This window comes from Falco peregrinus, chromosome 5 (assembly GCF_023634155.1).
Source record: "Falco peregrinus isolate bFalPer1 chromosome 5, bFalPer1.pri, whole genome shotgun sequence".
Taxonomy (NCBI): domain Eukaryota; kingdom Metazoa; phylum Chordata; class Aves; order Falconiformes; family Falconidae; genus Falco; species Falco peregrinus.
The window spans coordinates 61,621,166-61,634,449 of NC_073725.1; the positions used below are offsets into that span (position 1 = coordinate 61,621,166).

General features: G+C 51.8%; 1 protein-coding gene across 3 annotated transcripts in view; it reads right to left on the reverse strand.

Annotated features, from left to right (window-relative positions):
* GJC2 (gap junction protein gamma 2) overlaps window positions 1–12,862 on the reverse strand; it is a 38,409-nt gene extending 25,547 nt beyond the window's left edge. Inside the window, exons 1-3 of one of the 3 annotated variants that reach the window (XM_027786861.2) lie at window positions 12,591–12,862; window positions 9,711–9,821; window positions 6,626–6,730 (exon numbers count right to left, since the gene is read on the reverse strand). The gene's annotated coding sequence lies outside the window, so the exon portion shown is untranslated. Of the gene's footprint in view, window positions 1–4,458; window positions 5,059–6,625; window positions 6,731–9,710; window positions 9,822–12,590 lie in introns of those variants that run through there. The other 2 variants (XM_055805258.1, XM_027786849.2) reach the window with 2 other exon arrangements.
* Between the last annotated feature and the right edge of the window lie 422 nt (window positions 12,863–13,284).

Consider the following 13,284-nt stretch of genomic DNA (forward strand, 5'->3'; position numbering starts at 1 on the left):
CCACGAGGTGCTCCCATCCCACCGATCACGAGAGGAGAGCAAAGGGCTGCTCTCCTGCTGCAGAAAGCCCCAGGGGACCTGGCAGTGCTTGCACAGGCCACCAGGTCACCAAAACACTGCCAGAGCCAGGGAGACATCGTCTGCTCTTGCATCATGTCACTAGATAGCAGCTCCTCCCCAGGGCTCGGAGCAGAGAGAAGGGCAGGGGGGAGGGAGGGGGGAGCTGCCTGCCCTGGAAAGGAAACCAGGACATAAACTTCTTAGTGAACCTGGTTAACTATTTCTGTCTGGGAGCACAGAGGAAAGGGCTGGGCAGAGCAGAGAGCAATACCATTGTCCCCAGCAGGAAAAAAAAAAGGGGGATGATAAAAATGTGCCTGGAGGAATTTGGCACAGGCTCATGTTTGAACTGGCATCATGTTTCCAAAGCAGAGGCTTCCAGATGCACAGTAGGGCGTTCTCCGGGACGGAAACTGGTGGGGAGCATCACTTTGAGTCGTGGGTTGGATTAACTCTGCATTGATGCAGAGGGGCAGAAGGAGAAGGGATTCAAGCACCCAAAGATGCTGAGGGCTGGGCTGGAGCTGGCAGTGATGCTTCAGCCTGGCGGCTCGGCCGCAGTGGGAGACAAGCCGTGTTTCTGGGCTGTTTCCCCATGATTTTACCTATTTACATCCCCCCAGCAGCCCTCTGGTGGGCTCACACGTGCAGTCTGTGGCTGACTGCTGGCCACCATGCTTGAACGGCACCCTGCACAAAGCAGACAAGGCTCTCGACTGAGTGTGTGTGCAAGAGGGTATTAAAAAGGGTCAGAAATAACAAAGCAAAGCAGAAACAGCCTCAGGAGATGCAGAGATCCCTCAGTCCTTGCTGTGTTGAATTAGGTCTTATCTGTGGAAGTGAGGCTGCTGCATGTAAATTCACTCAGAAGAAAAAAGGGCTTCATGACTCCAACACCACCCCAGCCCCGTGAAGCAACTGGTGCTACCCTGTCACCCCCTGGTGCTGCTGGTCCCCTCCCAGCAGAGGCCAGGTGGTGGTGGCATCCCTGACGGATGACAAGCGGGGCCAAGGCTTGTTGAGTGTCATTAATGATCAGCATGATGGGAGCCAGTTTGGGGCCAGTCCCAGCTGGGGAGACCTCAGCAAAGCTGGAGAAACAGGCTGGTGGCACCCAGGTGAAGTTCAGCAGAGGCAACAGCAGAACGGTGGCCCTGGCTGGGGACGGGACACAGGACAGTGGGAAATGACTGGCTGGGGAGCAGCTCTGCAGGCAAGGACCAGGGGTCTTGGTGGTCCAGTGGGGCATGAACCAGCAGCATGTCCTTGCAGCAGAGAAGGCTGCCCCGATGTTGGGCTGTCACAGCAAGACTGTAGCCGCCGGGCTGAGCGCTGCTATCATCCCCTGGGTTCTGCCCTTGTAAGGCCACAACTGGATACTCTGTCCTGTTTGGGGCTCCCCAGTGCAAGAAGGGTACTGGAGTGAGTCCTGCAGAGGCTTCTGAATTGGTTGTGGGTGGGAGAATGGGATGTCCAAGGAGAGACTGAGCGAGCTGTGTCAGATCAGCCTGGTGAAGAGAAAGGGAAGATCTTACGGGTGTGTGCAGCTGCCTTGTGGGAGGTTATAGAGAAGGTGGGCCGGATGCATCTCAAGAGTACACAATGAAACAACAAGATGAAGCCAAAAAATTTCAGCTGGATATGAAATAAAAAAATTCTCCATGAAAAAATTGGCACAGGGAGCTGGTGGGATCTCCACCCTTTGAGATAACTCAACTGGACAGGGCCCTGAGCAGCTTCATTCAATGTCAAAAGTTGTCCTTGCGCCTTGACATCCTGAGGTACCTTCAGCCTCTGTTGTCCTGTGATTGCACAACTCACCCTCTGGATCCCCATCAGTCCCCGCTTGCTCAATATCTCCCACATCTCTGCACCCACTGGTGACCAGGAGAAGATGGCATCCTACCCAGGAGACTGCTCTGCCCCCAGGGTGAGCAAGAAGGCAGACCACAGAAGAAAGTGTGCAGCTCTTGGAGAAGCTCTTCTGAGACCCTGCTCAAGGGCTTGACTTGCCCTTCTAGAGCCACCTATGCTCTAGGGACAGCCCAGGGCACCTGAGGTCGGGACATGGGGCTGGCAGGCAGCCCTGGGGTTCCCACCTTCTGGGGAGGCAACCAGAGAGCTGATGGGACACCCCACAGCACCGAAAAAAAGGCAGAGGCAGGGAGATAAACAAAGCACTCTAGCAAAATTGAAGTAAGTGAAATAGCAATTTACCCCTTATGCCTTAATTTATAGGATGGGGCTCCTTGTTTGCTATCCATTTCCCCTATCTCTATTCCTATGGCCCCAGGTTGCACTGATAGCGTGCAGTAAGCCCGCACAAAGTTGTTTTTTTTTCCCCTGACATCAAGAAGCAGAAACACCAGCTGTTTATGTGGCCGATCACCAAGATCTCCAAGAAACAGAGTGGGTCAAAGGAAGCTGCACAGCCTTAAAAATGACTCTTGGACTGGTTTGATGAGCTTGGGGTGGAAGAGTTCCAAAGAAGCCGTAAGTTATGGCAAAGGAGAATCCTCTGCAAGCGCTTGGACCTGCAGAAATACGGTGGATGCCGCATGCCGCAGTCCACCTCCACAGTGCATTACTGGGGAAGGAGGGGTTTCCTTATTACACACACCAAAAAAAAAAAAAAATCTTCTGGTATTTTGGTCTTGGACAACACCCAAGGATTGTCTCAGAAATAGCTCTCACAGCTTGCAGGAGTACAAGGCACAGAGTCCCTGTCTGTGACATGCCCCTTTCTCCCACCACCACCCTCTCGTGACTCACTTGCGCTGGGTTACATCAAATTTCCTTCCTCTGACTTTCTAAGGAGGCTTTGGACAGAGGACAGGTTGCCCTCCTGTGGCATTTCAAAGTAATCTGGGTGAAAGGAGGTGGTGTCTGTGGGCCCCTAAAATCCAAGGGACTCTGTTTCCCTCTGGTTGGGATATGGGGGTATTCACTCAACCCCTGCTAGGAGAGGACATGGTGCTCTCCCATTAAGCACAGCTTAAATAAATTTATTAAGCCAAGCCCCTGTGCTTGGTATAGATGGAAAGGGCATTTTGTGATGGGAAGTGATACAGCCCCCAGCATGTGAAGTGCCTCCCTACCATGCACAGGACACAGCAGGGACCAGGAGGGCTCAGGGCATCCTTCCAGCCCCACTCTCCAAGGATCCCTTTAGACAAAAGCTACCGTTTGCTACAAATGTACCATCAACCTGGAGTAGGAAGGATGTAGCCAAGGGTCACCCATCAACCACAAGGAAGGTCTTAGGGTTCTAATGAGGATGGAACCAATAAAGGCTACAGGAACACAACAGCATCTCTACACGAGCCTCACCTAAAGACCGAGAGGTGTTGACGATGGATACAAGTTGGAGGAGATCCCACCCCAAAGGAGCATCCTGTGTGTTTGGTAGCCAACAGGAGACTTTTCTCTCAAGGAAGGCTGGTTAGCCAAAAAGATAAGGCCACCAAGGAGCAGGTTCAGCTCCTGCTGGTGGTGATGCTGCCGAGCCACTGCCCTCCCCGTGCCTCAGTTTCCCCAGACATCCTTTATGGGGTGCTTTGAGATGTGAGGATGGAAAGTGTGCTCACATCCTCAGACATTATTTTAAGAAACCAAACAATACAAAGCACCTTACAGAGAACATACACTTATCAATGGATCTTTTGTCGATAGGTTAGAGACACCAGCTGCAAAACCATATCTTCTGCTGGGCTGAGCTCCTAGGGGTGCCGGTCTCCAAACAGCAGCTCATGATGCATGAACAGGTACCACCTAAGCTGACGCTCCAAAGCAAGCAGGCTGCAGACCCCAAAATCTACTGTGCAACCAGGAGTCTCAGAAATATAACCCAAGGGACAGAGAGAAGGACTAGCAGGAAAACCAGACCCTGAAGCATCTTCCTCTCCCCACCTCTGGTGGCCTAAGATAAACAGGAGGTTTGGGATGGGGACCGGTCAGAAGGTCCCAGAGCATGTTGGGGTTTCCATCAGCAAAAAGTTTTCAAATTAAACAGATGTATTTAAAGAAACTGGTTTATTTAAATTAAATAAACCGACTGTTTAATCCCAGACTCCCTGGAGATGGATTTGCACTGCCCTGTGTGACAGGGATGATTTATGCCCACAAAGTGCACACAAAGTGATGCCAAATAGGGGTGTTATGTCTCTTACCACCAGCAGGAAAAGCAATATGCGAACGTTAGGTCATGGCAAACGCATTCCCCACCCAAGTGATGGGGAAAGGGCAGAAAACGAAGAGCTGGGGAGAGCAGGGTGGGAACAGAGGTAGATCGAAGCAGAGGAAGGGAGTCTGCAAAACGCCTATAATCAGCCAAGCTAAAACCATCCAGTAAAATATCAAAATAAAGCAGAGGGGAAGAAAAACCAAAATAAAACAAACCAAAAAGTAACATACGGAGAAGCGCTGGGCTCAGTCCTTTGCAAAACCATCCCATCCTTCCACGCTGTGGTGTGCAGAGCTGCAGGCAGCGCCCTGTCCCGAGCTCCCTGGCCGCTGCTTTTCCTCCCTCCCACCCCTTCGAACCCAGCTCTCTTCCCGCTGCACCAGCCGGGAGACGATGACGTGGAGACCTCCACTGGGGAAGCTTTCTGAGACGGGAGAGCTCCTCCAAGTCTGACGCTGCAAACCCATCGTTCCCTGGGACGCCAAGGATTTCTTCCCCTTCCTTCTATTTTTTCTTTCTAAGCACCCAAAAAAAGTCCAGAAAAAATGAGAATGTGGCGATGTTTTCAGGAGCCAAGAGCAATGCCTGGGGAAAAATTCAAATAAATCAAATCGTCTAAAGGTTTAGGGCTAGTAACAGCAAAAAGAGAGCTCCTTGGTGCAGGAGGGGAGGTGGGAAGCGGAGGTGCTGCCACGGGATAAGAAATGCTTCCTTCTTGTCTGAACTTTTCCTTTCTGTTCAAGCAGGGGTGAAACAGAAAGGAAAGTCGGCTGCAAACTCGATCTGTCCTTACAGCTGCAGTGACACACGGTGCCAACATCAAAACCCTCTTTTTCCCCCCCTGTGACTTACATCAAACTGAACAGCCCAAAGCTGTGCCTGTTGCTCAAATTTTACAATTTTGGTATTTTATGTTGGCCAGGGGCTCCCTGCCAGCCCCATTCCAGAGCTTTCTCATCACTCTGCTCCCTTCCCAGCCCCATTTTGCAGGGCTGGGGGGGTGGCTGGAAGCATCGCCCTGTTCTGTGGATAACAGCTGGAATGGAATAGAGGGGACAATTTCCTCCTGCTCCAGCCCCTCCTCCTCTGCCAGAGGGTTTTTCTTCCCTCCCCCCCCGCCCCCATGCAGGTCTCCAAAGAGGGCAGTGAGGTTACCCCAAACTTGAACACAACAAGCAGAGATCAAATCATTGCCCCCATCCAGAGGCTACAACCCAACCTTTGGTGCATTGTTATCTGTTCCTTCGTGTTGCCAGCTTGCGTGACTTTATGATTGATCTCACAATAATTGATGTTTTCTTTAAAGGCCCCGTGCTGCGAGGCGAGATTTGGCTTCTGGGAGTCCGAATCAGCAAGGTTTTGCTTGGTGCAGTTAAAGAACCTCCCCCAGACTTCACAAATCCAGCATGAAGATGGCTCTAAACCTTTACAGTCTGGTGGTTCTTCAACATCCTAATCCTACAGGGACCCAAAGCATGTCCCTCGGCATTTCTTAAGTAGCACCCACCATGTGAAACTACTCAAAATAACTTGTTTTTCCCAGTTTTAAGGAGAAGGGATGTCCTTGCTCCCCGGCACAGCTGGGATAGGGCAGCCAAGTTTTTCATCCTCTGATTTTTCAAGTGTGTTTCTTCTCTCCAGCTGCTTTAGAGGAAGAACAAGTTGGGAAACAGCCTGGCTGACTGTGCAGGGGGTATCTGTTCCCAGGAGGGGTTTTCAAGAGAAAATTAGCTCATAGGTTGCTCTGGGGGTGGAGGAGGAAGAGAGAGAAGGGAGGCATCGCCGCAGTGCTTGCTCCTGCAGCTGGTGCTGCCCTTGACACAGTCACAAGCCAAAATGTCAGCCCAAACGAGAGGTTTTCAAGCAGATTTTGGGCAAGGAAAACACCCTTACTAGAAACTGTTGAGGAGAATCCTTTTGTAGGTGCCCAACCTGAAAACAACCTTAAATATGCTTCTAAAAAAAACCCCCGCCTTGATCTGTTTTGGACCCAGAGCAAAGTCACATTCAGCCTTGTTTAAAACAGTTTCAGGCAAAACCCTGGATCCAAATTTTAAGGGATTGCCCAGACCCCAAGCGGAGTTGGATTTCGTGTAGCTTAAGCATGTATTTAAAACAAAACATTTTACAGGCATAAAAAGTAGCAAGACAATTTGCATGGCGCTCTACATCAACTTTACGTATACTACATAAATATGTTACATTAAAATTGTATTATATATAAATATCTGCAAAATATATTACAAGGATCAATGAAAGAGTGACATGGCCCCCCAGCATGAAGAACAGAGCATCCTTTTTCCCCCAAATCCCCCTTTTCCTCCCCATCAGTTATATCCCCAGAGTTGTGCCTCAGGAAGGAGGGAATGAGACGAGCCATACCTTTCACAGCCAGGAAAAAAAGGTGCGTCTGAGCTGTAGGTCTTCACCGCATAACCGGAGGCCTTCGGGGCAGGAGAAAGCCCTACAGCATGACCAGCCACAGCCCTGCAACAAAGCCAAGGAGGAGGCGATTATTCCCGGGCATCTCTCTGCCAGGCACAATACGGCAGCGTTTCAGCGCCCGCGCTCAATGCTGTCATTGTCCCCTCCAGAGCTGAGGCTCCTGCATGCGGTGGCACGGGGTGAAGCTTCTGCTCCTCTGCAACCTCCCATAAAGCTTTGTCCCACTGCTGGAGAGGACCAGGAGACTGGCTTGCTCCTAGGGCAAGATAACAGACCTAGGGACAGGAGACATCTCAGTTGTGCCTTGCCAACGCCATTGCGCTATTGCTTGGTGTGAGGTTCCTGCAGGAAGGAAATAGGATCTTAGATAAAAATACATCATCAGGGGTACAAAGACAATGGCAAGATTGGATTGAGAACAGGTGTTAACAGCGCACTGATAAAACAGAGGGATGCTGCAGGTGGTAATTTGCAGGGATCCTTCCAGGGACTTCACATCTGGGTGCTGCATCCAGTGGAGGAGCACACTGAGGAACTGGAGAGGGTCTGGTGGTGGCCACCGAGACGGTCAGGGCTGGAGGATGGGATGCGTGAGGGGAGGCTAAGCTGGCTCTGGTCAGACTGGAGAACAGCAGAGGAGACCTTATTGATAAATACAACTATTAAATGGGAAAGTGGCAAGAAAACAGAGCCAAACTCTTCTCAGAGGCGCTACATTGGCTGCAGCTAGGATGATAGGAAGGCACGAAGGAAAAATCCTGCCTGTCTTTAGAAACACCAGGAGCTGCTGTAAAAAGACCAGTGAAATTTCTTCCCCATCACAGTGGATAGGACAAGGGTGATCAGGTTGGATTTCAGCAATAAAAACAGCAAAGAGCCCAGAGATGCTACCACAGCAGTGCCATCTGCTTTATTCTTGCTCCTACCTGCCAGCCCTGGTGTCTGCAGGTTAGGAGCAGGTCCTAAAGCTGCTGGGGTGAAGCTGCAGGGGGATGGCCCCCAGGAACAGCATCCAGGCTTCAGGGGAGAAAGGGGTGAAAAAACCCATGGTCCATAAAGGCAAACAAAGTGTGGAAGAGCTGCTGTGAGGGAGCTGGGCTGCTCCCCAGGGATGCTGGCAGAGGCAGCACGTGGGAGCCCAGGAGCAGGGGGAGGGAGCAGAAGGGATGTTCAGCCCAGGTTTGAAGCCACGAAGATGTTCATGCTGGCTGACTGCAGACATTATGGCTTGCTAGCCTCCACAGGTCAAGCTACAGTAATAATTAGCAATCAGATACCCAATCAATGAAACATGTGAGGTCATCCTCATCATCCAGAGGAGCAGCCCGACAAGCTCTCTCCCCCAACGGGTACTGGCCGTGGCACCTCAGGCAGGACGATTAATCCACTGGTGTGGGCAGTGACACCAGTCTCCCCTCTCCACCTGATTCAGGGTGCTGTTTTCTCTCTCCAGTCCATGCTACCATGTCCGGGAGGCATCCGTGGGACCACCACAATGTTCAAAAACAAGGCATGCAGCTCGAGTATCCTGCACTTCCAACGAAAATTTACAAGCGTTTTTTTGTTTCGTCCCCACCCTATACCTAGTACATCCAGGTCAGCACATTGCTAGTTGGAATAGTGGGGAGCACTGCACTTGGCTTTTTGGAGTGTTTTCCCAGCAGGGCTCAGTCCCCATCAGCTCCGTGCTGGCTTTGTGTTAGGGAGCCAGGGACATTAACTCATCTCTGCTATCAGCTGGGCTTTGGCTGGATCCACTTAAAAACCACTGAATTCAGCAAAAGCTCCCTAGCTCTTCCTTTCTGGCTTTGGACGTGATCAAACATCCCCATGCCACGGCTGCAAGACCAAAGTCAGTGATCATTGAAAAGGCTGTTCCAGGAGGGCAACTGGATGCCCACCACGAAGGCACATTGCTTTCCATCAGCAAGACTTGCTTCATAGCAAACAGGAGCAGTAACACCACGCCCCCCCCCCCCCTCCCTCCCCGAGCTTCAAGGGAAGATCTGCAAATTAATGTAAATTGAAAAAGGCATTGGCCACTGCGAGGGGACAGCCGCCCTGTCCTTCCCTGCATCCACTGGATCTGGCTCTCAGGGGTCTGCTCCCAACATGGGTTCAATAAAACAATTCTCTCTACAAGAGAAATAATAATTAAAAAATCATATATATTATAAGTATTCACCAAGCTCCACCTGGGTACCAGCATTTTGCCTTCCCTGCCTCCCTTCTTTTTATCACCTCCTCACATCTCTGGCAGCCAGAATGGGGTAAGTAAAATCCAGGAAAACATCCTGTTCCTCCCTCCTTTGGTGCCTGGGGAGTGATAAATCAGGCATCAGGAGGGGGATGTGCCCCTTACTTCACAAGCATCCGGTTGTACCAGTTGCCTCGCACACAATCTGAATTGCAGATGGCTTCTGGCTATTTATGGGGCTGGAGCCACATCCAGGACAAGGGGAATCACAGCTGCTATTGTTGGAAAAAGCTGAGCCTTTTTTTCTTCCCATTTTTGAAGCCTGAGAGCAGGGCTGAGCTTGAGAAACAGGGAGCATGGTGTTGATGCCGGCGTTCTGCCCCAGCTGGTGCTCCTTGTAGCATGTTCCCCCCATCCAGAGCCAGTCAGGTTTATGGATCAGCATCCCGCACTCTCCAGGGACAACACTGTTGCACACCCAGTCGATGAGGCTGACCCAAATACAGTGCCCAGCAAGGCAGGCACATCCTGGCTCCTGGTCTGGCTGCCAGGGCAGCTTTTATCCTCATGGAGCTGATGGAGCTGGAGACAGCACGATTCCTACAAGCACCTTGGATCATGAGGTACCGACGGGATGCTCCTCGATACCCTGTGCTAGAAAGAAAACTGTGTCCTCCCCCACAACTTGCTTTCCAGCAGCATCACGGTCAGGGAAAATGAGTCCCCAAGGAGCAGCGTCTTGGCCAAGGGGTGCTAGCACAGGTCCCACCAGGGTCAATTAGCCCCAGTGAGAGTTATTAGCTGTTGTTGTTATATGAGACCTACCTGTTGTCGGTGTTGGTGGTGCTGGTGGGTGTCTCAGTCAAGCCACGGCAAGGACAAGCCTGTCTCAGTGTGAGGCAGCAGCAGCTGGCACGTGACTGTCACCTCAGTGTCCTGTGGGAAAACATGAAAAGGGCATCAGCATCCCCGGGCAGGGACCACATCACCTGGCATCAGACCAATCTCAGCTAGAGCCCCCTGGAAAAAATCCCACAATCCAGCATGGCTGGATTCCCCAGGTGGGGAAAGCTACCCCCAGCCCACCAAGCCCACCTCCCACGGGCATGCTCCTCATCTGCTCCAGCACAAAGTCAGGTGGCTTCACGTGGCATGCAAGAAGCCAGAGGGTTTTGCACTGTGGCAGGTTGGGGAGCGCCAGCGTGTCTCATCCCACAGCTCCACTGCGGAGGGGTGACCCCTGAGTGAGGGCTGACACCCTGACCCCCCTGCAGTAAGGCTCTCGGCCCTGGTTTGAGGCATGCAGGCTGCTAGAAGATTTCCTAGAAGAGGTTTGCTGCATACCAACAGAAACACAGGTGCTGGATATAGTAGGAAAAAAAAAAAAAGTTTTTTGCCAGAAAAGCTGGTGGGCTGAGACCCCCCAGCCAGCACTAACACCACTGATATGCTGAACAACCTCTCCAGAAGGTCCTAAATGCATTTAAGGAGCCCAGGCTGGCTTGCAGTAAGGTTTATCTCCCCCAGTAACTACTTCTGACAGCACTTGGGGCGCTGTAGCCACAGCCCTACCCATCCATGCCATCCCCACGCACCAATGGGAGCACATCCCATCGCACTTTTGCACCTGGGATGCTAAATCCCCGTGCTTGCGATCGGAAGCACACACGCAGACTGAGCCAGGCACTGATGGACAAGCAAGAAATCCACCGTTATTCCTACTTCTTTTTTCCCCCTCATTGCTTATTTTATACGCTGGCTGCCCAATTATTTCCCAGGCTGGCTCTGCCCTGCGGTGCCTTTTTGCAATGGCACAAAAGCAAGCTTGAAAATCAGGGCTGCCTCTAAAAGCACTGAGATACCAAGAAAAGCCATGGCAAGGACAAGCCTGTGGACCGTGGGATCATCAGAGAGGGATGTGATGCTGGAAGGAGCCCCAGGCAGATGGGCTTTGGGCTAATTTTGGCTGCTTGGAGCTCTCCTGGAGTGAGGCTCCAGCCTTTCTTGGCTTCCCCCAGGAGGATGTGGGCACCAGCTTCAGGGACTGCCTGCCCTCACGCACCACTGGTCCTTCCCAGGCTGTATCTTGGTGCCATTGAGTTGGAGCAGAGGTCACCTCTGCGTCTAAAGTCACCAATGCCACGTTTGCCCCTTGAAGGGGTATTTCTATTGCCAAAGACCTTGGATGAGCAGGAGGTTGGAAGAAGTGATCAGCTCCTGCCCCAGAAGCTGTGTGTCAGCCTGGATTCAGCAAAAAACACAAAAGCGAGACTGCAAAGCAACTACTTTGAAGTAAAAGTGCTACAGGGGTTTATTGGTTTTTGAGTTCCAAAATACCCTCAACCCCAGCTGGGGAGAGCCCTGGAGGAAGGTTTTATGCCAGCTTTTCCCCGGTGTGGCTCCTCATACCATCCCACGCACCCTTCTTGTGCGGATAAGCCTTCCTCCTCCAGCTTCTTCCTCTTGCAGGGAGGCAGGGTAAAGCGCTACCGCACTTCCCAAAGCATCTCACAGAGCCGAAATCTGTCCAGTTTTATCCCAGTCTGATGGAACAGTGAAAATACGTATCTATGTATGTGTGCCTCATATATATATATATATATTAAAAAAATCCTTTTTTCTGACATTTCTGCAAGCAACCCAGGAGCAAGCCCGTTCTTTCACTTGGGTGTAGCCTGAGATGGAGCAACTGACATCTCAGCCAGACTCAGGGCCATGCCTGGGGAGAGAAATTCATCCCTGTTGTCCCATGGGGCCAGGTGATGAGATTTTTAATGGCTGTTGGGACATGTAAATAAAACCACACTGGATTGCGTGAGCTTCCTCTTGTCCTTCACCTCACCCACCTTCACCCCAAAATGCTCCAAACCTGTTGGTTGGTATGTTCAGCCCCTTCCTGCCTGGAAGATCTCCTGGGTGGGAAAGAGGGTCCCTCAGGACTGGCATCTTGAATCACAGAAAACCCCGGGGCAGGGATACTCCTGCAGCCTCCCTTTGCCAGTGATCCCTCGATCCCATCGCCAGCCCCACATCGAGCACCAGGAGCTGCCGCTCACAGCTGTGTAGGATGCCAAGTTCAGTGGCCGCCACAACTGCAATGCTCAGGACTGTCCCTGCCTGCCCCAAAGATGCCTGCATGGCTGCATCCCCCATGAGCCGGTACCAAAACAATGGATCCAGAAAGGTATTTATGTTTGCAAATGCAATAAAATAGACATCTCATTTCTGAGGATACAGAAATGAAACTCATTTCAACAGGTGCTTCACCCACCTGGTTACGAGATTCCATGAGCAGTGTGGCTCCTCCAAAACATCAAACCCTGAGAGGGGCACTGCTGACAGCACCCAAAAACAACTCGCGAGAGAGACTCAACAGCTACATCACCCATTCGGCGACCAGCCCAGCTCCAGCAACCCACTCCTGGTCCTTCCGCTACCCATTGCCATGCCAGTGGCCACCCCGTCACCTCACATTAGTGCTGGGCATCCAGGCGTTCGCTGCTTTGGTCTGGCAGACACAGCAGCAGCCGCTAAAAGCAGGTCACCCGATATAGGGTGGGTTATTTAGGACTTCCCTACCAGGGAAGGGGGACAATCAGCTAAATGACTTCCTCCCCCCCCCCCCCCCCCCCCCATTTTCCAAGTGCTGGCAGCGTGGCCACACAGCTGAAGCATCGTCCCTTCCTGTTCCCAGGCACCACTCACCTCTCCCAGAGGGATGCTGGAAGGCTGGGCTGGGGGCTGGCAGCCGTGCACCTCTCGGGGCGTCGGCAGGAGGGCTGAGCCGGCAGCGGCTGGGCATTTCCATCTGACAGCTCTGCAGGTCCCATGCAGTGGCTGGAGACCACCGGACTGAGGTCAGCGCCGTGTCCTGCACCTCCGTGTCTTGCTGCTCGGCAGCGCAGGCCCCCTGCGCTTTCCTGCTGTCATTTCTGCCATCTAGAGGGGATGTTTCCCCATTGCAAATGCATCCCTCAAAACATGATGAAACCCCACAATTCAGAAAAAGAAAATAAAATCAAGTCTATCACTCACCACCACAGGAACAGCCTGGCCACAGCGGTTCACACCATCAGGATGGGGAAAGCCAGATGCTGTCAAGCAGGGCCATTCCTGGAAAAGTTTTGGGGAGCATTTTCTTGCTCGTTTAACCAAAGCTAGAACCTCACAACATGAAACTCATGACAACAGAAAGGAGTATTTCAGTCTAATCTAGGAATATATTTATAATGGCTCAAGAGAGGTGAATGATCAAAATAATCATCTTCCTGAATGCGAGATACTAAAAGGGTTGCCCAAGGTCTGGTTCTGCTTACTGCTGTCCATAACGTGGAAGATGGAGCTCAGCAAATTAGGAGGTGGCCTGGACCAAGAAGTACTGTAAGCGTACTGGAGCAGA